Source organism: Schistocerca piceifrons, chromosome X (genome assembly GCF_021461385.2).
Source record: "Schistocerca piceifrons isolate TAMUIC-IGC-003096 chromosome X, iqSchPice1.1, whole genome shotgun sequence".
Classification (NCBI taxonomy): domain Eukaryota; kingdom Metazoa; phylum Arthropoda; class Insecta; order Orthoptera; family Acrididae; genus Schistocerca; species Schistocerca piceifrons.
Window position 1 is genome coordinate 671014024 of NC_060149.1, and position 24186 is coordinate 671038209.

The 24186-nt window shown below is 41.2% G+C and overlaps 1 protein-coding gene across 2 annotated transcripts in view; it reads right to left on the reverse strand.

Moving 5' to 3' along the window:
• LOC124722010 (facilitated trehalose transporter Tret1-like) overlaps positions 1-23324 on the reverse strand; it is a 277295-nt gene extending 253971 nt beyond the window's left edge. The window contains exon 1 of one of the 2 annotated variants that reach the window (XM_047247185.1): positions 23245-23324. The gene's annotated coding sequence lies outside the window, so the exon portion shown is untranslated. Of the gene's footprint in view, positions 1-23127; positions 23195-23244 lie in introns of those variants that run through there. The other variant, XM_047247186.1, reaches the window with a different exon arrangement.
• Between the last annotated feature and the right edge of the window lie 862 nt (positions 23325-24186).

Sequence of the window (24186 nt, forward strand, 5' to 3'; positions counted from 1 at the left end):
GTTCGCACCGTGCCCGGCATCTTTGAGCTAGTGCTTCAGTCAGAGGTATGTTGCAATGCTGGAGGCAGGCATTCTGATGATCTCTATTTTCGTTTAATTTCTTGTAACAATGGAATTAATAGTAATGTTCATTCCTTGAACTTGTTTCCTGTTGTCAGCAATTGTGAAACAGTTTGTGTTTCCTCCTCTTTTATTTGTATTCGTATTTCCTTTTCTTTCAGTTAAATAAAAGCGACGAATTCTCGAAAACTCTGCCGTTATTCATTGAGCGGAACTGATTGCCTGCAAACTTCAGTGTAATAGGCCGCACTAGCTGTTGCATACGTTAGCCTCTGTAATTTCGACGCTGTCAGTACCGCTATCTTACATCCTGCACACCAAAAAACATTGGAGAGTTTATAGGGTTCTAGGACGAAAATAAACAGTGGATGGAAAACTGTGTTGGAAAGCAACGTCACATAAATACGAGACAAGGCCTGTCTACCGAGCAACTAGCTCCTTCTCCACTGGCGACCGTGACAATCAGTCGCGATCACTGAATAACAACAGAATTGTATGATGTGCGACCTGGGGTCCGTCAGCTATAAAGTGACGTTTGCTGCCAAAGGGGTGGCCCAGCGGCAGGAGCCTGAGCCTTTATCTTAGACGCTGTGTAGTGTCGTTGGATGGCGTTTGCGGACACAGTTTCCTATCCTCAATTTGTTCCTCAAGACACCCTCTACAATCCCTCGAAGTTCGTCGGCATCGTTTTGTAACACTCTATATACATAGTGTAACTGGTGAAGTGCAGGTGTTTTTGTAATATGTGGTATCTTAATATGTACAACCAGCAGAGTGTTGGTTGCTTTTTCCCTGCGTGGAATATTCTCCCCACAAACACGTCACAGACTTGTAATAACTATAATTATTAGTCTGCAAACGACATAAATACTGTTGTAATGTTGATTAGTACACAGTCCTCAGTCACTAATGGTTCTAATGGTTCTGAGCACTATGGGACTCAACATCTTAGGTCATCAGTCCCCTAGAACTTAGAACTTCTTAAACCTAACTAACCTAAGGACATCACACACATCCATGCCCGAGGCAGGATTCGAACCTGCGACCGTAGCGGTCGCGCGGTTCCAGACTGTAGCGCCTAAAACCGCTCGGCCACCCTGGCCGGCGAAGCTTGTAATGGTGTTGCAGTGTAAGTTGTACTGAGAAATAACTGTTCTCTTGTTCAGTTTTGGCAAACCAGACGAAGCACATCGTCTCTGGTGGGCCGCTTGAATTTGAGCACGCAACGGCCTCATTGGCTAACTTCAGTCCTAATTAACTCTGAAACGGCTCAACAGTTATTTCTCAACCCAACTTACACTACAACAACCTTATAAGCTGTACAGACTGTTTCTGACCACCCTGTTTATCAAAATGTTTTGCCGCTAATGAGATGAAAACCTGTGGGCGCCCCTGTTCTGGTGTCCACATTATACTGTTCGCAATAGCATGAAATATTTCCAGTAGCTGCATATCACGATATATTGTGTATAATTAATGGCAGGAATTACCAAAGAATTTCCCGATGACATCGTATTTTTATCAGAGACCTATAATTGGCTGGGTCAGTCAGTTCAGAGGTCAGAGGAATACAAGAGCATAATACCGCTTGGCACAGCACTGTGGTGTTCAAACTCATCTTCGTTTCGAGGAGAACTTTACTTACAAAATATTCTGAACTGGACTTCTATAATAACTCTGTAGTCCTACATGATCTGCAGTGTGTTCATTTTATTTTCGACTCAAAAACATTGCGAAGCACTATGAAGTACTCATGTACATCGTAAAATGATTGATCTATTGTGGCTGTTGTTGGGATAAACAGTGCACAAATAACTACCAACGACGAGAAGCTATATACTTTGATGCGAGTGTTCTATTTCTGAAAAAGCCACACGTACGCAGAAAACTTGCTTTCCTTCCGCTGTAACAAGTGTCACACATATGCGCATAGTAAAAAGCTTTGTTTTGACGTACGATTTAGGGAATTTTTTGAAATTATGTCATCTGATTAGATAACGGGTGTTCGTTGTTTCAATTTGTTTTCGCAAGGAAGACTTCAAGGTTCACATACAAGGTGCGTAAGAGGGTATACCGCTTCATTTAGGTACGCTGGCCGTATTTATTAAATTCTGTTACCTGAAATATAATATGATTGCTGAGCCATGTCAGGAGAATCGACGCTAGAACTCGCACAAAGTCATCAAAGACTTCAGTCTCACGGCTTTTGTGGATTCTTGCAGGCACTCGGTTTGATCTTTATTCTGCTTTGATCTTTTGTGAGCTTTGCCTCTGGACGGTAGCGTGGCGCTATGACGATTATTCGGTAAGCCCCTTGTTATACGTCCCTTCACTCTGTAGTGCAAACGTCAAGAGACTGACGTAAACGAAATACGGGCGTCTTAGAGCGCTGCTATGGAGTCGTTAAAATGTCTGATTACACAATCAGTATGACGAAGGTGCCACGGAGTTCCTACCCTAAAACCTTTTGATGTCTCTTTGTCAGTGTAATTCAGGGCAAGCGCTAACGACCTGCATAATCAGACATTTGCAAATAACCTTACACAGATATTGTTCTGAACGGTTGTTAATAACAGTATTCCACAGCATATAGTGCAGCTTCAGTATGGAAAACATGATTATGCATATGTTGGCAAAATACGAGGGTGTGTCCGAATTTTTATGTGAAACCTCTCAATGATTTTTTGATCAGACAGAATGGGCATATTATACGCGAGACGGAACAGTTCAAGTTCCTAGGCGTTCGGATAGATAGTAAGCTGTTGTGGAAAGACCATGTTCAGGATCTTGTTCAGAAACTAAATGCTGCTTTATTTACCATTAGAACTGTATCTGAAATAAGTGACAGTTCAACAAGAAAAGTAGTCTACTTCGCATATTTTCATACGCTTATGTCGTATGGTATTATTTTTTGGGGTAATTCTTCTGATTCAAAAAGGGTATTTTTGGCTCAAAAACGGGCTCTTCGAGCTATATGTGGTGTAAGTTCGAGAACCTCTTGTTGACCCCTATTCAATAGTCTGGGAATTCTGACATTGCCGTCACAGTATATATTTTCTTTAACGTCGTTTGTTGTTAGCAATATTAGCTTATTCCCAAGAGTTAGCAACTTTCACTCAGTTAATACTAGGGAGAAATCAAATCTGCAATTGGAATGCACTTCCTTGACTCTTGTGCAGAAAGGAGTGCAGTATTCTGCTGCATCCATTTTCAATAAGCTACCACAAGAACTCAAAAATCTAAGCAGTAGCCTAAACACTTTTAAGTCTAAACTGAAGAGTTTCGTCATGGCTCACTCCTTCTATTCTGTCGAGGAGCTCCTGGAGGAGCTGCAAAATTAAGCAAATTCCAGTGTTACAGTGTTGGTTTCCTTTATTTAAACTTACGACTTGTCGCCTGAATATGTTTCTTATATTTCGTTTTATTTGTTTCTACTATCATGTTATAATTTCATGTATTGACTCGTTCCATGACCATGGAGACATCTCCTTAATCTGGTTCCACCGAACGATAAATAAATAAAGAAATAATAAATGAAACAAACGTCATTAACAGTCTATATCTTTATTTTTCATGTCTACATATTTATTTCTCAATATAGTCACCCAACAACGAACACATTTCTCACAGCGAGAGACCAGTTAGTTGATGCCGTCAATGTAGAATGTTTGACTTCGTTGACGGGGCCACAATCTCACCTCTGCTTGCACCTCTTAATCACTATAAAAGGGCAGGTATTCTTTAAGTGGGAAGTAGATGAAATCTGGATGTGACCAACTCGGAAATGTATGGAGTGTAATCGATGACAGTGAATGCAAGGCATCGGTTTGTTGCAGACGTCGCAGCGCTGGCATTGTCATGCTGCTCGATGTGTGGACGATTTCGAAACTCGATTACGGGACGTCGTTCCTAACGCACCGAGATTGTTACTTACACACCGCCGTGTTACGCGCTACAGTTCGGAGACCTCAAGCGATAGAGGGCTGCAAATATGTTGACATGGAGAATAAAAATGAATAAGGTCAATAACGTTTGTTTTATTGACAGAGCTTCGAGAATTTCGGTGGCATTACTTTTCAGCACGCCGTCGTAGGACAGAAAATGCACATAGATTTTGAAATCTCTTTTAGAAAATACACAGAGAATGTTGTCTAGATTACAAATTACTTTATTATTCAGTTTTCCTTTCAATGCGATTCAGCAACTGTCATCACAAGTGAAGCCAGTGACGCACATGTCAAGAGTAAATGAGTTAGTTTTCTCTACAGATTTTATGATAGCAACTGTCGAAAAGTGTCATAAGTAAAATTTAACAATAAAATACTTTGCAATCTGCGAATGGCTTTTTTCACACAAATACCGTGGGTTAAAAAATGTGCAAGTTACAATTTACATGCCTTGACATTTTGGCCTCGAAAAAATACATTTTTTGTTTTTTTTTTATGTATACAGTTACATATATACTCCTAAAGCCTCCACACAGTGCATGGCGAAGGGTGTTTCACACAATATCAGCGATTTTATGTCCAATTCCTTTCGCGTATTGAGCGAGGGAGAATTATCTATACACCTCTGGGTGCGCCCTCGTCTTTCGCATGTTATTCTCAGTTTACGATGCCGGCAGCAGGATCGGTCCACATTCTTCTTCGAATACAGGTTATCTAAACGTACCGCTAGAACTATGTCGGCTAGCATCTGCATTTATGTACGGGCATGCATTTTTCGCTGTTTTTCCATATTTTTGCCCAACCCCTGCAGAGTGACATGAACCGTCAAACGTGATGTAGCATAGAACATAGGGAAACCCAATGATGATGGTTTACCATCGCCGACATATGTGCGGGGGGGGGGGGGGGGTATAACATAGAAAAACAAGATGAATTCTGTTCAAGTCGGAATCCATAAATGGTTGTACCGTTCGACTTGATCATTAATTAAAGCTAGTAACGCAGCGCCAGTGCTTTAAAATGACATCTCCTTCAAAGGGGTAGAGTTCATTTGAAAGCAGGAAATACTTGGTTAGAAGAAAATATTACGTTTCCCTCTTGTACTCGTTCGTTGGAAGCACAATCCATAGCAAAACCTGAACTAAAGTATAGCATTAGTAGTGCGTAAATTCAGTGTTTATTGTATATTACTACAAACTGGCTTAACACTAATCAAGGGACTGTTGCATTATTCGCCTGGTGTAATTTAACGAGATTACCCCAGCGCGAAATCAGGATGGTCGCACCTTCTTCGAATTTGCCTCTCAGCTGATGAATGTTCCAACATTTTAACGCTGCGTCGACTGGTGCTGTGCGGAATCAAATCTTCTTCATGAATTTTCAACCTGAATAGTTTAACAGCGTTATACTGATATAATATTTAGCAATCGTTACGCTCTAGAAGCACTTTCTTACAACCGGAAAACGTTTTTACCGGTCAAACTTCGACGTCTCGTTTCACTTTCCTGAGGAGCAGTCTAAAATTCTTGTCAGCTTTAGGAACAGTAGTTCTTCCTACGAACCTGTAGTATTCCTATAAGATACGATACAAAATTTCATATAAGAAATTTTTCAGAGATAGATTGAAATAAAAACGTAGTGTACTCTTCCGCTTTCTCTTGTCATTAATGTGCCTTTTATCTTCATTTAAGTGATACGATTGAGCCATTTTTAATATCTATCATTAGTTACACATAAACGGATACCGATGTATTAGGAGAAAATGATTCACAGTATACGAAATGGAATAAAGAAATCTCTCCAAATTTTTGAAATACTAAGAATAATAAAGATTGTTTGTCGGTTGATGTGTCAGTTCATAGTCCTGTAAAAAATTTCAGTGGATTGTAGCACATATGTACGTTTATCTAAAGATGATGAAACCTGGAAACTTATTAAACTTAAGCGGTCACTGTCTCACCGAGAGACAGATTGATGCGAACGGTAAAGCATAGAATCCGGTTCGTGTAAACCGTTTCCACAACGGAACAGAGCGATCTACAGAAAGCGTCACGTTAAATACAATGAAAGAGAGCTAAATCAATGCAAACATAAACATTGATAGTTTTGGTCTCACGCACTGTTCGTTTAATCCGAAGAGCAGCTTTGACAGTGTGAAGAGTTGTTTGACGATGAATGAGGAAAAACCCACAAATTAACAGCAGCGTTAAAGTGCTCATGCAAAGTAACAATACGGATAGAGAAATATTAAATCCAAATATGTGCAGCTCACTGTGTAAACTTGACTTACCGGTTGAAATCAGTTTTGTTGATTAAAACCCCACTAATAAGCTGTTACTGTACCACATCACGCCCATTCCCTCCCACTGCTTTCCTCTCTCTCTCTCTCTCCCTCTCTCTCTCTATCCCTCTCTCTCTCTCTCTCTCTCTCTCTCTCTCTCTCTCTCTCACTTTCCAGTTAGTTCAGAAGTGCATTTCTGTCCATAAGTTTCAAAGACAGATTTATTTTACGGCGCAGTTCTTCTCTATTCCATGAAAACTAGATTCTGGCGCATGTACGTTTCATTAAGACAATGTAAGCTCAGAGCACACTAAAATAAATATCTTTATATTGTAGATAAACGCTGGCCGGAGTGGCCGAGCGGTTCTAGGCGCTTCAGTCTGGAACCGCGCGACCGCTATGGTCCCAGGTTCGAATCCTGCCTCGGGCATGGATGTGTGTGATGTCCTTAGGTTAGTTAGGTTTAAGTAGTTCTAAGTTCTAGGGGACTGATGACCTCAGATGTTAAGTCCCATAGCGCTCAGAGCCATTTGAACCATTTGTAGATAAACTACCGTGCAGTGTTTTCCGTTTAATGGAATAATGCTGTAGTTTGACTTATTTCATCCCGGCTATTTTTCCCTGATAGGAAATCCACTATTCATTTGTCACTATCGCTCCTTGATGAGAAGAATCAGCCAACTGTTATCTACTGGTTGACTGCTGCAGCGTTATCGACAGCGCCGAAAGGACAAACGCTTTTAAAACATATTTTCTAGAAGCTCCCTGGAACGGAAACTACAGCCTTCATAACCTGCAGAGTGTGTTGCAACACTTCAGCGTCCACTACGAGGAATAATTACAAAGTTACCTTTGGACTAGTTACGTGAGGCTAGGCCATCAACTTCTAATTAATCTACTGCTCAATATCTTTACCAGTAAACATATTTTCCTCCGTTCATGCTTAGCTGATTTTATTTTCACTTGATCCTTCTTTGTCGCCCAGTATCACAGGGGTCACGCGAGAATAGATATCTTCAAATCTTCGTCTGGGCTCCGTCATTTGGATTGAGATAAATGTCCTAATATTTTGCGTGAGCGATATTCAACAGCTTCATTGTATTTAAGAAACGACATTTTATTCCGTCAAAAGACACTTTATTTGTCGAAATAGATTTCAGTCACAAGGATCATCTTCGGTCGACCTGTACAAACATAGAACACATACGTATACACTGAATACTAATAAGTTGAAATAACTAGAAGATTTTACCAAACATGTTGTCATTATGATAAATAGTCACGACGTTTCACTTTAGCAGCGAAGACTGTAAGGCGAAATCCTTGGAGTCCAAAAATATTAAAATGTTACTGTTTCTCTGGTAAAACTTTGTGATGTCACTTGTACAAACCACTACTTGCGTTCTGTAATTGTAATATTAGGAAGGCAGTGTTTGTATTGCTGTGTACGTACAGGCTGTTTAAAAAAAGTGTCACATATTCCTACAGGTGTTGGTATTGGTCGAAACTAACAAGAAAGTTCACAAGAAGGCCGGAAATCAGTACCTGTTGAAATATGTATCAATCTGTCCTCTCACTGCCATCTGTCTGTTTCGTAGAAGTAGGCACTATAGGCAGTGAGGCATGTGAATTCTACGCGTCCTGACACATCCTTCAGCTCTCCTTCGCAGTGAATCACGCACTCTTTGAAATACACTTGACTCTGTTCTGATTGCGCCATATATACTGGTCACACGCTCCTGTAACGTGTACACATTTTCTGTGGGTTGAGCACATACCAGTGTCTTCAAATGTCCCGATAGCCAGAAATCCAAGGGATTCAGATCCGATGAACGGGGAGGCCATACTGCCGGACCACCTCGACCTATGCAATCCCCTTGAAACGTTGCGGTGAAGTACGGTCGCGCCATCTGTAGAAATTGTGCTTGTGTCCCGTCGTGTTTAAACAATAGTCGTTTTCTTTCTCCCAGGGTAACATCCTCCAGTAGCGCTGGTAATTCGTCGGGCAGAAATTGCTGATAAACAGCGCTTATTAATCGGTTTGTTACAGTGTATGGCTATATGAGTCTGTCATTGACAATTCCTGCCCATACACTAATACTACAGCGATCTTGATGCATCAGCTCTACGATTGCTCTAGGATTTGCATCTGGAGCCCGCATCTCGTGGTCGTGCGGTAGCGTTCTCGCTTCCCACGCCCGGGTTCCCGGGTTCGATTCCCGGCGGTGTCAGGGATTTTCTCTGCCTCGTGATGGCTGGATGTTGTGTGATGTCCTTAAGTTGGTTAGGTTTAAGTAGTTCTAAGTTCTAGGGGACTGATGACCATAGATGTTTAGTCCCATAGTGCTCAGAGCCATTTGCATCTGGCCATACATGGCTATTACGGAATTTACTAAGCCGTCTTTAGCGAATCAGAACTCACGTGTAAATAAATGCAGGCTGTGAACTGCTGCTCTTCAACGGCCTATATCTCAACAAGTTTTATTCCGGTCATATCATTATAGAAATTTTTCTGCTAATTTTGACCCATACTATCTCCTGTAGCAGTATGTGATGCAATTGTAAAGCACTCTTTATAAACGTTCTACGATTATCTCAGGTCGAAATGTAATACCCCAGGAGTTGACTAATAATAATCTATTTGTTAAGGTGCCTGTCGAACGGCAGTTTCGTACAAAGATGGAACATTTATGTGCCTTTGGATGGGCTACGAACATGCTCGACTATCCAAAGGTTCCGTTATCGCACAATCGCTATCGCTGGTGTCGTGTGTAAATAGATACCATTTGATCCAAGCTCTAGGATCATCGCAACCGGCCATTATCATGCTCACTTGGTAAAAGTAATGTCGAATGAAAGCAATGATGATAAGACACCGACAGTGTCATGACAAAATTTTACCATGATAACAGTAAGATTTCTATATTTGTCGATTCCAATGATTTCGCCAAATAAACAACGGCTCTAAAATACTTACCGTAAGAGCTATGAGCACTTGTTCAGTAGAAGAGACGTATTTCACAATAGTGAAGGTGTGCATTTTAGAGCCAATATTTACGAGATATTTGTTCTTCTTTTGTTCTGTACTACCACCTCTGAAAGTTTGCCCGTGGAGCTATGGTTCGTCCTGTATATGTATTTTATGTATGTATAGATTGGCTCAAGGTTACCTTGCAATTGCAACCAGTTTCGACAAATAAAATGGAAAGTATAGCAACTTTGACAGGATAAAATGAAGTTTTTTAAAATTGCATAATGTTTATTTGAAATGAACACTGCTGACTTCCATTCTCAGACGTATGCAGTACGACTTAACAGTGAGCTGTAATCATAGTTTCTTCTACGTTCTGGGAGTCACGCTTTGGCTATGGAATGAGATAATTTGATTAGAACTCGATTTTCCGTGTCTAACTGCTTAAAGAGCTCCTGTAACGTGAGAATTCGCGACATGTTCCTAATTACTTCCGCTGATTCCACATGTTTTACTGGACGTTTGCATGTTGGAGATTATAGGCTCCTTCAGTTTAAGATAAATAGCTATCAGTGTTGTATGTTGACATTATCTTTTATTTCTCTTAGAATTTCGTATAAGGACCGAACAGTTTCCACTCCAAAGATGAAGAGAGACCAGAATCTAGAGCGTAACGTTTGTCTGTGATAAGCAATAAAAATCGTTGATAAACATGCTGCATGGTGCGAGAAGAGTACACATTTCCGCTGCAGACAAACTGTACCGGCACATAGAGCTGTGTAAACAGCTTGAGAAAGATACGGTGCTCGGTGGCTCGCAGTTGAGGTGAACCGAAACTTCTTTATGAATAGAAACATAGTTCCAACAGCACATCATAAAGATTCAGAAGGAGGTACGAAGAGTACCTTGCCTATTAGATTATTGCATGAAAAAGCATGAAAGAATTCGTAAAAATTGCCTGCATTTCAGTGGCAAGGTTTACGCTTCGATCCCCTCGCATGATTCACCCTGTGCTGTTTAGTGGCAGGTCCGCTTTGGAGCACATTCGCAGATGTTTTGTCATACAGTTCTTATTAAATGACTTTACTATCCAAGTACGCAACATAAAAAATATTCTGTTGTGCGAAACCGTTGTGTACTCGTGTAGTCCGTGTCCGACGGGAACGGTGGTGGGAACCGTTCAATAGCAAACACTAACTACACTTCGGATGTGCTCCGGCTGTTGAGTGAGTGAGCTGTGTTAAAGGAGTAAGCATTCTGTTAACAGTGTACGAGTACATGTCTTGGATGCTTCCGAGTTTCTGGAGTTCTAGTGTGTGATATATTTCATCAAATGTTGTATCTAACAAGTGTTATATAATGCCAAGCGCCTAAGTTCATAATTCATTGCCTGGAAACAACGTTTACGGTTGTCTGCCACTCAGGCTTAGAGACTCCTCAATTGTGAAGAGGATCAAGATATTTTCAAGAAGAGCAGTTATTGATACAACTTTTATCGCCATAGCAATCCTCCTCATAGAAAAGAACATCATGCAAAGCATTCTAATTTCAATGAAAAGGTTATTGACTTATTTTCTTCATAAAGCTACAACTGCTGACTTCGTATACTAGAATCGTACATAGCATATTTGTGTCTGTCATGTACAGGTGACACTGATGTTATTTTGCCTCAGTCTGTTGATTTTGTGGTTATATTTTGTGGCACTACTGTATGCATTTCTAATGGTATTTGTAATATTGGTATTATGTATGGACGATTTTAAATTCAAATGTAAAGCTTCAGATGTATTTGTTAAGAGTCACCATCTCCGCTGTGTGCTCAGTGATTTTCATTACGAGTGTCAGTTAATTAAACACAGGATAGACAGCAAATAAAATTGAGTGTAGCGATCAGTCTGGAATGGCAAGGAAATACGAAGTATTAAATTAATAAAGTGAGTGAAAAATTCCCCTACTTAAGTTTTCCACAAGTACATAATGATTCGTGCATAGGCTGATAAGCGGTAGTAGTCCGGAGCTTTCGTGTATAGCGTAGTGTACGATGCGGGAATCATATCCAACCAAGAGCTCATCATTTCATCTCTCTTTTTAAGCTATTCATTCACTGATAGCAAAATTATTTTATGTATCTGAAGAGCGTGACAACAGAAACTGAAGACTTCTTTTGTTGGTATGTTCCGGCTTTCTTTACAAGAAGGAAATGCCGTGTGGCTTGGGCCTCCCGTCTGGTAGACCGGTCGCCTGGTGCAAGTCTTTCGAGATGAAGCCACTTCGGTGACTTGCGTGTCGATGAGGATGAAATGATGATGATAAGGACAACACGACATCCAGTCGCTGAGCGGAGAAAATCTCCGACCCAGCCGGGAATCGAACCCGGGCCGTTAGGTATGACATTCCGTCCCGCTGACCACTCAGCTACTACGGGCGGACACTTTAGAAGATGGTTTTCCACATACACAAGCGTACAAGTAACTGCACTCTGCGGAAAAAGCTTCCAATCAACGAAAAATTAAGTTCATTATGACTGTCCACAGTCAGGTGTAGTAAATGTTACGTACAGAGTGGCCTCTAGAACTTGTTTGTGTAGTGGTTTTCTCAGTGCAGTGCAATCTAGCAAGGAAATGACAACTGTTATGCAGTCGATTACATCAGCCTTTCTTTGACCTTTGTTTTTTTGTCCGCAGAATTACCCAGCTGCGAATATTCTAGAGTCGTCGTTAGAGGTTTGCTCTCGCAGGAGAAGCAGTTTTCATCGAGCATATTGGCATCTACAAGTCTTTAACACTGCTTGTTCATTGCTCGTGTGAACTATGGTTGTGGTTTGACATGTTGCTTAGTAGCAGCAACCAGTGTATACTAGGTAATTTAAGGCTTATTTACCGCGAGAGTAGGTGAAGTCATCAGATAACTGTAATCGCATTCCGGGAAGAGCAGCGATGAAAGAACGCTGTCCAGATTAATGTTTTTAGTGCTGGAAGAGTAAAGTGAGCATTAATGCTTTCAACAGGAAGTCCTGTGAATGGATGGAACATGCTTGTACCATTTAACATACGGCCATGCACAGTGTCGGTATCATTTTCTCTTGCAGGTTCATTTATTTCAGAGCCTAGGACAGCACTTTTCCTAATATACAGAGTATGACCCATTAAAGTAAAATTTAGCTCTAGAACTCGGGAAAGTTTGAATGAACATTTTCTTTAGGAACGTGGCAGACATTTACACACAGTGTGTGCGACTCTGCTACCTAAACACGAATGTCTAGTATCCGTTCATATCTTCGGGTACAAAGCAGAGATACACTGTAGTGACAAAAGTAATGGGATACCTCCTAATATACCGGGTGATCGAAAACTCAGTATACATTTGAAAACTGAATAAATCACGGAATAATGTAGATAGAGAAGTACAAATTGACACTCATGCTTGGAATGACATGGGGTTTTAAGAACCAAAAAATTACAAACGTTCAAAAAATGTCTGACAGATGGCGCTTCATAATAATTAGCATAACAAAGTAAGACAAAGCAAAGATGATGTTCTTTACAGGAAATGCTCAATATGTCCACCATCATTCCTCAACAATAGCTGTAGTCGAGGAATAATGTTTTGAACAGCATTGTAAAGCATGTCCGGAGTTATAGTGAGGCATTGGCGTCGGATGTCTTTCAGCATCCCTAGAGATGTCGGTCGATCACGATACACTTGCGACTTCAGGTAACCCCAAAGCCAATAATCGCACGGACTGAGGTGTGGGGACCTGGGAGGCCAAGCATGACGAAAGTGGCGGCTGAGCACACGTTCATCACCAAACGACGCGCGCAAGAGATCTTTCACGCGTCTAGCAGTATGGGGTGGAGCGCCATCCTGCATTTTGGTTCTAATAAAAGCCCATGTCATTCCAAGCATGTGTGTCTATTTGTACCTCTCTATCTACATTATTCCGTGGTTTATTAAGTTTTCAAATTTATACTGACTTTTGATCACCCGCTATTGTCGGACCTTCTTTTGCCCAGCGTTGTGTAGCAATTCGAGATGCTGTGGACTCAACAAGTCTTTGGAAGTCCCCTGCAGAAATGCTGAACCGCTACAGCCATACGTAACTGCGAAAGTGTTCCCAGTGCAGGATTTTGCGCACGAACTCACCTCTTGATTATATCCCATAAATGTTCCATAAGATTTATGTCGGGTGATCTGGGTGGCCAAACGATTTCCTCGAACTGTACGCAATGTTCTTCAAATCAATCGTGAACAGTTGTGGCCCGGTGACATGGTGCCTTATCATCGATAAAAATTCCGTCGTTGTTTGGGAACAAGAAGTCCATAAATGGATGTAAATGGTCTCCAAGCAGCCGAACATAACCATTTCAAACCACTGATCGGTTCAGTTGAAAGAGAGAATGCAGTCCATTCCATGTAAATACATCCCACACCATTACGGAACCACCACCAGCTTGCACAGTGACTTGTTGACAGCTCGGGTCCATAGCTGTGTGGCGTCTGCGCCACACTCTAACCGTACGATCAGCTCTTACCAACTGAAATCGGGGCTCAGCTGATCAGGCCACGGTTTTCCAGTCCTCTAGGATCCAATCGATATGGCCACGAGCTCAGGAGAGGGGCTGCAGGCGATGTCCTGCCGTTAGCAAAGGCAGTGGCGTCGGTCGTCTGCTGCCATAGCCGATTAACGCCAAAATTCGCCTCACTGTCCTAACGGATACGTTCCTCGTACGTCCCACATTGTTTTCTGCGGTTACTTCATGCAGTTTTGCTTGTCTCGTTGCACTGACAACTCTACGCAAACGCCGCTGCTCTCGGTCATTAAGTAAAGACCGTTGGCCACTGCATTGTCCCTGGTGAGAGGTAACGCCTGGAATTTGGTGTTTTCGGCAGTCTCGTGACACTGTGGACCAAAGAGTATTGAATTCCCTAACGATTTTTGAAATGGAATGTCCTATGCGTCTAGCACCAATTACCATTCCGCATTCAAAATCTGTTATTTCCCGTCGTACTGGCCATAATAACGTAGGAAACCTTTGCACACGTATCACCTGAGTACAAATGGTAGCTTCGCCAATGCACTGCCCTTTTATACCTTGAGTACGTACTATCGACCTCCGTATGCATGCCTACCGCTATACCATCACTTTTGTCACTTCGTTGTAGGTGCCACTTACAATGTCGGAGAGACCTCGAACTTCATCTCTGCAAGTAAGTGGTAAGGCTGTGGCCTTGTAGTCGAGACAGGTGTCTGCCGGAGATTACCTAGCGATCGGCCCGTTCACTGCCGAAGAGATTATTATAAGTGGTGAGGACTTTTCTTTGTATATCGTAATTCTTGTGCGTTCTAAACCGTAGGTTGTAAAATATTTACGCTGCTCAATCGAAATTTGTTACACAGACTCCAGACTGAATTAGGGATGTTCGTTTATCAAACGTATTTGCAAAATAACAATGTTTAGAGCCTTAAAAATAATGGTTCACTATCGATACTTAAATCTTTTAAACATCGTAACAGTGGCGTTTCAGTCAGTGTGTCTTCTTTCGATGTTGACAAAAATACCAGGCTACTTTTTAACAAGATCAGTAAAATTTTCCTCGTTTAAACGAATTCTTTTCTAAACATGCCTCATAACGACACCAGTGCAACGTATTTGCAACTTACTAGACGTGGTCTTGGTGAGGTGTGTGGGGCGGGGGAGAGGGGGGGGGGCAATATTTCCAAATGAACTGAGGCAGGAGCATTGGCTATTGTTGTAGCTAAGCGTGGACCAATTCATTTCGTTGTTCATCACTCTCATGCGGGTGTCAAGTAGTGTGGGCATAACGTTGATACTGCATGGGAAATCACAGAAACGAAATTTGATTTGTGGAGTGAACTGAACATTGTGAAGTAGTAGGCCTACAAAAAACGAATAATCTGCAAACTGGAGGAGAAATGGTCCAACCATCATAGCTCAGTTATTATTGTATCTGAAAGACCGCGTCTAGATGTTAGACAAGATTCCTTATGAGTGTGGAATCATACTATAAACGGTACTATCAATCCAAAGCAATAAAAAATTGCACTTACATATTTGAGCTGTATAGCCACATCGACAGCTTCTGAAAAACTGTTCTCGAAAGCAGTTTATGCTCTTTGTCAACATCGCAACAGACTGAAAGACGAATGTCTAACAAATATTATTTTTGTAGCCTGTAGACAAAAAGTTGTCGGATATGTAATGTTAATTGCTACTGAATTTATAGATTAGTAAATACGATATTAGATGTATTGATATATTACTTTTACGCAATTCTATAAATCCCTCATTTAACATTGATGTTAAAAACATCGGTGCTTTGTGGTCGATTATTATCGGTCGTCGATGGTTGCCAATGTGGGCACATCTCGTCTCTGAACATGATCGCTTCTTTCTTCCTGGACTGTACATGATATGTTAGACTGGGTTATATCAACACATTATATTGCGAAAATTCGAAATTTGTGGTAAGATCTTATGGGACGAAACTACTGAGGTCATTGGTCACTAAGCTTACACACTAGTTAATCTAACTTAAACTAACTTACGCTAAGGACGACACACACATCCATGCCCGAGGGAGCACTCGAACCTCTAACGGGGGGAGCCGCGCGGACCGCGACAAGACGCCCAAGACCGCGCGGCCACCCCGCGCGGCTTATATTGCGATGACAGCGATGAATTACTCAGTGAAGCATTCCAAAGTTATATAAACCTTTTCTTGAAAGACGGCTTGAATTCTGTGCCGACCCTCTGTTTCACTTTGTCACCTAATCGGGCTTTCACGATCCCGCCCAACCTAAGCGTCAAATTCTCCGTTCCTCGCTACTCTAGAAACTACATTGTAATATTGTATGAAATGTAGATTCTGTTTTAATACTGCCTCCGAGTCTGTAAGCGGCGCATAGCATGCGCGATAAATGTCGTTATTAATGGAAATTTATGTTAGACTACGACTCGAACCCGGATTTTACGCTTTTCACTGGTCAGGACGACTGCTCACAAAAAAGCACTAAGTCCGGGTTAGAATCCCTATAGTGAAAACGTTTTCATTCTTCACGACATATTCATTACATTAGAGTTCAGTATTTCTTTGTGTTACCTTACAAATACCATTTTGTCTAACTGTATTTTCATTGACTTCATCTTCGTTACCTCTGTACATTTAATGTAAGTGAATTCAGTTTACTAGTTGTAAACATAGCCGTAACGAGGCTGTTTACAATATGTGGTCATTCCCCTGCGAACAAAAACAGTGCTGCAGGCGGAGTTAAAAATAACCCGCGCTTAATGCATATTCGGCTCCTCGCCAGGCTTCGCTACGTTTGAAGACTGGCAGCTATTTACACTGGCCACGTGACAAAACTTGGCCACAGTACACTAATTCGTGACGTAGTGTCTTGGGACGGTACTTTTACCCTAATACTCGAAGAAAATTTGTTTCTTACGAACCTCTTCCGGGGAAAATTATACCTTCAACGGACGTCATGGCTGTTACAAATAGGGTCACTGAGCTGGACTTGAACTGATCGTAGCCTTGTTCAAAGTATCCTGCATGCATTGCCCTGACGTGATTTTAAGAAATCAAGAAGAATCTAAATCAGAATAGTGTGAGAGGGATTTGAAGCCCATTATCCTAGCGCGAATCGAGTGATACAATTACTGCATATTTTACGAACCCTGCACTGGCACGTAACTAGTGGCAAGTCAGCTACGTCACATTGATGAACTCTTCAGCGGAATCCACAGGACTCCCGTGTCTCTAAGTCTGTCAGCTGAACAACTCTAAATTTCGGGTGACGAGCTACCTATGCAGGGAGTTCGAAACCTTCGCGGTCAAAATCATACTGACTGCAGACAATCCGAAATTGAGAATTTTGAGATTAAGCTTATCCATTATGGATTTTCTAGAACCCGTAACTGACTATTGAATCGTAAATAAACAAGAGTGCAATCAGACACATTTTGCAATATTCGTTAGTTTGTAACTGTCAGTCATGGCGATACCTTACGGTTTTGTCTCTCTTCTTGTCACAGGGCCAGTACTATTATCACGCTATGGAAATACAGATGTAATCTCCACCAGCGCCACCTGAAAATGAACTTGAAAAGTCTCTAAAAGCAGTCGATGGGAATCAACAAATATTTCAAAAATGATTGGGTGCAGGTTTCTGTATTTCCATTTATAATGAACATTTTCAGATAAAGAGACGCTGGTCGGAAATGAAAATTTATGGCGGTACGATGTCTTTAGTGAGCTATGCGTATGAAGCACATCCTTATAGATGGTTTATACTTCATAACAATTAACAGCCTGCCATATCGACGTTTGTGGCAATGCCTTGGGAAACTATATGATGTAACAATGGATAGTTTACTATTGTCTACAGTTGATGAGTGGCTGTCCAAGCTGATGCATTACTGTTCACGGGAATTTGTAGTCCTGCTTTTAATATGTGCTTTTAATATGTGCTGCTGCAGGATATATTGCTAAGGTAACCGAACGAATGCACGGAGAGTAGTTTCGCGACAGGCGTTATTGTAATTCGAAGAGGTTTGTTATTGTCGTGGGCATCAGTCGGAAGACTGGTTTGAAGCGGCTCTCCACGCTAGTCTGTCTTGCTCAACCCTGTGCGAAACTTTTATAACTTACATCCATTTGAATCTGTTTACTCTCTTCAAACACTGGTTCTCCCAACCCATTTTTACCTTCCCCCATTACAAATTAACTATTCCTTGACTCCTCTAGATGTGTCCTGACATCCGACCCTTTTTTTTTTTTTGTCACGTTGTGCCATAAATTTCTTTTCGCTCCGAATCGATTCCGTGCTTCTTCGCTAGTTACCCGATCTACAGTATTCTTCTTTGGCACCACACTTCCAAAACTTCTCTTCTTTCTTCTTCTCTGTACTGTTTATCGTCCATATTTAACTTCCATAAGGCTGCACTCCACAAAAATAATTTCAGGACAATCTTTTAACAGTTAAATTTATATTCGATGTTAACATATTTCTCGTTTTCATGAAATATTTCTTGCTATTGCTAGACTACAGTATGTATCGTCTCTACTTCTTCTATTGTCGATTATTTGTTTCCCAGGTAGCAAAACTCGACTGCGACTTTAAGCGTCTCACTTCGTAAACTAGTTCTCTCAGCGTCACCTGCCTTAATTCAAATACGCGCCAATCACATTTCTTGTTACTTTATGTGTGTTCATCTTATAACCTTCTTTCAACATACTATTCATTTTGTTCAACTGATGAAGGAAATTAAATGCCTTTGAAAGCAACTTCGAAAAAGTAGATCGTGTAGCTGCTGAGGGGCAGGTGAAGGCTCTCGACAAAGGATTGCTTGCACATAGAATTCGCAGAGATTGTGTTGCATCATGTGGCAGAACATCATCAACAAGCAGCCAACAACTTGACCGTGATATGCATTCCTCGAAGAATGCAGTGAGAGTAGCAATCACATGCCCCAACAAATATAATATGTGCAAACAGTGAGACCAAACGATTTTTAACCTGAATATCGGTACTGGCAACACATTATTCGGAGCACTACAGTGAACTGAAACTCAATGGCAGATTATAACATTTTCTTGTATTCGACGGGATGTGGACACAGTGGGGCGTCGGGGGTGGTCACCAAGTGCAGGAGAAATCGAGCGATGTGGTACAGGGCTTAGGGCAGCCATTTCGCATTCAAAACGGGTGGGATTCATGTCGTCAATATTTAGTTTTCCGTTGCTTTTCTAAATAGAGTAAGGCAATAGCAACAGCAAAAGAACGATTTCCTTCTCAATCCGTCCTCATTCCCAGCTTAAGCTATTTATCTAATTACCTCGTTATCAACTGGACGTCCAAACCTTATTCATCTCCAAGTGTAGGAGAATACGTTAACTACAACTTAGTGATATGGAACTTAGGGCTATCGCAAGCTGCAGCTAATCGCAAAATAAATTTTTGGCAGTGCGACAAAATGACATTGACGGCAGAAAAATCTGCCCAAACACCCAAAGACTTGCACGGTCTACGCCAACTGGATTCGAGTTACCGATCAGCTGTAATAACTCAAGTATATCCAGCTGCACAGGGTAGAGAGCAAGCAGCTTTTTTTATTATTATTACGCTTCTAGCGTGTACAAGAAAAAGTAGTTTCCTGTTATTTACTAAACCCGCGGCTGGTAATTAACGGGTAACAAGGACTCTTGCTAAGTCTTTCAACCTTCGTGTTGTGTATAACGGTAATTCCGTAACTGACCAGTACAATGAAAAATGTGTTAGAAATGTGGTATAAATTGTGCTGCGACCACCATTGTAATAAAGTAATCAATAATCTCGAAACTGACCAGCACAGTGAGAAATGTATCAAGAATACAGTAGAAATGGTACTGCAACCACTGTTCTTGACGCGCTCCTTAAAAAGCAAAAACTGCATGTGCTTCAGTTCCTCAGCTTCAGTTTTTCCATATACGCTATGTTTCATAACGTGTTAGTGATAGTAACAATAATAATAGTAATAACACCAATAATACAAATTTTTTATTTTTATTGTACTGATATGACGCTTAGAATAAAAACAAATTATTTGAGTAGTATCTCAAAGAAAAAACTGTCATGTTGTTTACGATTGTTAAAGTAAAAGCCACGAGAATGCTCAAGTTTAAGAACAGAGGTACGGACTTGGCGGTTAACTGATGCGAAAACAGAATTCCCTGATGACTGGATACTAATATTTCTTTGCATCAGATTATGCGAGGATCTATTTTTTTTTTAATTATCAAGTTTCCTACGACGGCGATATTATTAGCGACCGAGCAGAAGTCCAGTTTTGGAAAGTGTGGGCAAAATAAGAAGTGGTAGAAATTTTAAAGAAAATATCTTGCATTTAGATGAAGAGATTTAGCAGAGCCGTGCAAAACCCAAGTGAACAGCGTTAGAGTGGACTTAGAATAGGGGTTTTTCAGATTATGAACCCAATGACTCACCGTTGAGCCCCCTCTTTGTCCTAATGCATCTTGCGAAATGTAAACGCAAAACAACATTTAAAGTCAAATAAATACGACAGAAACCATTGCCCTAGGTGAAGTTACTAGGTTACAACGCATGCAGTAGATGATAATGCGTATCGTTCGTGGAACGTATCTCATACAGAAGTCTTGGTTATCGTAGAGCCACTGACAGTAGAAAGTAGTTAAAACGAATTCAAGTGCGAGGATATTTCCAGCGGCAAATTTATTATAAAACGACATTTGTAACTAATTTCTACCAACTGGAAAACGAACTTCCTTAAAAACGTGATACTCGCTAAGATTTTGAGTTCGCAAATGATTGTTGACTGGAAAAGTAAAGAAGTAATTTTAGAATTGTCGGTACTTCTACGAACTTCAAAGCACCAATATTAATCGAACTGGGGCCACGGAATCAATAGAAGATACAATTCCAAAACTAAAACCGGTAGAATGCAAGAGAGAACGAAATTACTTTTTGAATGTACCCAAGTTCTGTAAAGTATTGCGCTCGATGGCAATAAATAGAAGTCACATATATAAAGGAACTACATGTAGCTTACGAGGAGGAATTCTGTAATAAATATGCAAAAATTTAATACTGAACATTTACCGGTACACAGACGGCGTTCGTGTAGGGTGGGGGAACCAGGTTGTAATACGCCAAGAGGCAGAGTTAATGCTTCGCGTTAGATGAAACATTTTTCACGCAGGTATAACAGCTCAGTGGAGAAAAATGATCAACTGAACCCGAAGGAATGAGATATGTCAGTTAGTGTATTACGAGATAAAGGCGCAGGTCTCTATTATTCGTCAATCGAGACATTTTTGTAATAGGTTTCTTGCGATTTCTTGGAAAATTAAGTATCTACACCTACATTCCGGAAGCCACTTTTCGGTGTGTGTTTTTCTGATACCACTGTCTCTTTCTTCCTTTCCTTGTCCAGCTGCTAATAGGACGTGGAAAGAACGATTAATGATTGTTTGTAAACCTCAACAAATAAGGTACTTCTGGGCTAACAGTAGCGTCTTTATTGACGGAATCCACATATTCAAGAACACTGGAATTCGAGTCCCCATCCGACTATCCTGATTTACTATGCCCGGGTGTTTCCAAAAACCTCTTCAAGCGAATGCTGAGTTCGTTCCGTCGAAAGGTTACAGCCGTTAATCGTTCCGTTAGCGTTGTTACAAGTCATTGCTCCGTCTCTAATGACCACACTGTTTCTGGGATGTTAAGCTTCCTTTCCTTCTTTCCGAATACCACTGACAGGTTTGTAAAATACTCTTTATGTTCTATGATCATACCAGCAGAATCTTCTGTTAGACTTGACTCGTAAATGGTGTACAGCAGTTTCGGAACCTTTGTTGGGATTCAGTGCACGCAGTGTTTGCAAAATATGAAATAGCGCAAATGAATATAATTAAAACAGTGTAGTGTTGTTCTCGGGTACCGAACTGAATTGCAAATCTGGTTAGGGGTTATTTATTATTAATACTCTGACTTGCGTCACACGTCATTTGTGTTTTTTACGTATGCGTCAATAGTCACTGTAAATATTTTAAAGTAAGTCAGTCTGAACCTTATACTGTGCTTTTTGTTTGGAAATAAACACTTTACTTCATTATTTACAAATTAGCTACTTTGTCCTCTCTTGGGCATTATCAAGCTGCATCACAATAAAAATTATTGTGCTTACGTTATGTTACATGCCACACATCAACCTGGGGAATAAGAGTTTCGCACAACCATAGTAGTTGCAGGCACTACTATCCCAGATGTGCGGACCCCGCGTAGAATGGAAAAATTGTGCAAATCTTACGCTGGTATTGTCACTGTGCATGACACATTAAAATACGTTGGCATAACCATTAAAGTAAAAAAAATACATGGCGTGGTCTGTGTAAATACGTATGTGGAAATTTTCACCAGTTTTGTGGAAAATGAAGGGGAAAAACTAAAGTAGAAAGAGCGTCCAGAAACGTCAATCTAGTTTCTGGTAATGGAGCTGTAACACCGACACACATAGGGCTGCAATAGAAAAAACTAAATACTGCGCTGAAGAAGGCACACAACAGCACTGTACTAGAAACTACATTAACGGACAACCTACGGGAAATGTCAGTTGTAAACAGTACGAAAGTGCTTTATTTTTTGCGCACACGCATCTTCATCTTTCGTCATCGACAATGTACAAAAAATCAATAAAATATTGCACAGCGAAATAAAACTATCTGACGGAACGCTCATTTGTTTACTGGCAAAAACTGTCGTAGATATTATCCAGAATTCGACAAACATAGTTAGTAAATGAGTGTTACAGAACTAAGAAACAGAAATAGATACACTCATTGTTCAAATTATGTTGGCTGTCCAAGAAATCGGATTGAAATGAACTACAAGAAATGAGTTAAGTTAGAGAACCGTAATAAATTGCTGGGTTCATAGAAGTGCCATGGTTATTGATTTTGATAACACAAAAAATGTAAATAAAGAATTGCACGCGAAGATAGCAATCAACAACGCATGACAACAAAACAGAACTGTCTAACTGACTCAAAGACAATTTGTTGAATGACAAAAACCACTGCAGATTTTTTCTAGACTTCGAAGATTTCGACAAACATTGTTAGAAAACAAGTGTTCCCGAACTTTGAACCAGAAATGGATTCACTCACTGTCCAGATTATGTTGGCTATTCGAGAAACCGAACGAAAATAAAATTAAAAAAAGTTACGCCGGAGAACAATGATACATTGTTGAGCTCACAGAAGCGCTGACTTGGGTCGTGTTTATTAAAATTGTCCATTGTTTTACAATGGGCCCCGAGTTAACTTACACGACAATTCTTTGTGAGAAAGCAATAGAGATCTTTAAGGCGCGGCGAGGATGTCGACGGCGGAGGCGGCGGCGGCGGGAGCCGGCAGCACGTGGCGAGTGACAAGCTGGTACTCACTGTGGTAGTCGCTGTCGCCGTCGGGTTGGCTTTGCAGTGGCTGTGCGCGAACTGTGGCGCGCTGGCACACCGGCGCTCATATAGCGGCCGTGTCTCCCACCCCACCACCGTTACACAACCTGCCACCGCCTCAGCAGCCGTCGCCGCTGCGGCCGCTGCGCGCATCTCGCGCCCCGTAGCCGCGGCGCGTCGGTAGTCGCCAATCAATTGGCTTTCCGCCGGCAGGCCTTGGGGGCGGCGGCCGCGTCGCTTCTCCCACACGTGAGTCCGCACCACTTAAGCCTGTCGCCGGCGCCCGCGAACCACCACTGCTGCGTCGTGTTACGGTTCGATGCTCACACTGCGTCGTTGAGGAGACAGTGCCGCGTAACAGACTTCTCCGATTTTCCGGGTATCGCTCAGGTGGTGTCGTATTTATAGTAACAGATCGTTATCCTTTCGGGGATGAGAAAATTACGGAAATATCTTTCAGCCCTTTCACCTAAAATACTCATACCAAATACGGCTTGACACCTTCCGGAAACCTCATACCAACAGTTTTTATTTCTCTCAAGGAAATCACTGGCAAATTTCTTCCTCGAGTCCAATCACATGTAAACCGCTTAATTGAACGAGATTAGAATGTGACGCAACAGCGCTAAAATCTGGATTACTCACGAATGGAACATTTCATCATGTCTTGGACAAAAGTTTGCGATCTTACGTAAAAACAGAGCAGTTTCAGTGCATTATTGACTCTTCTGGTGAACAAAGTGCTCCCACCTTAAAAGATGGGCTGTTTGTCGCTGCAGTCAGAAAACCGACAATTTCCTTAAGGGTGGTAGGACATCAAACGGGACAACTTGGAGCAGGAGAGGCATCACAGAACATTTTAATTTCCAGTGTCTATACTTTTACAAATAAGTTCATAAAACTTTGTCAGAAAAACATAACGAAATAATT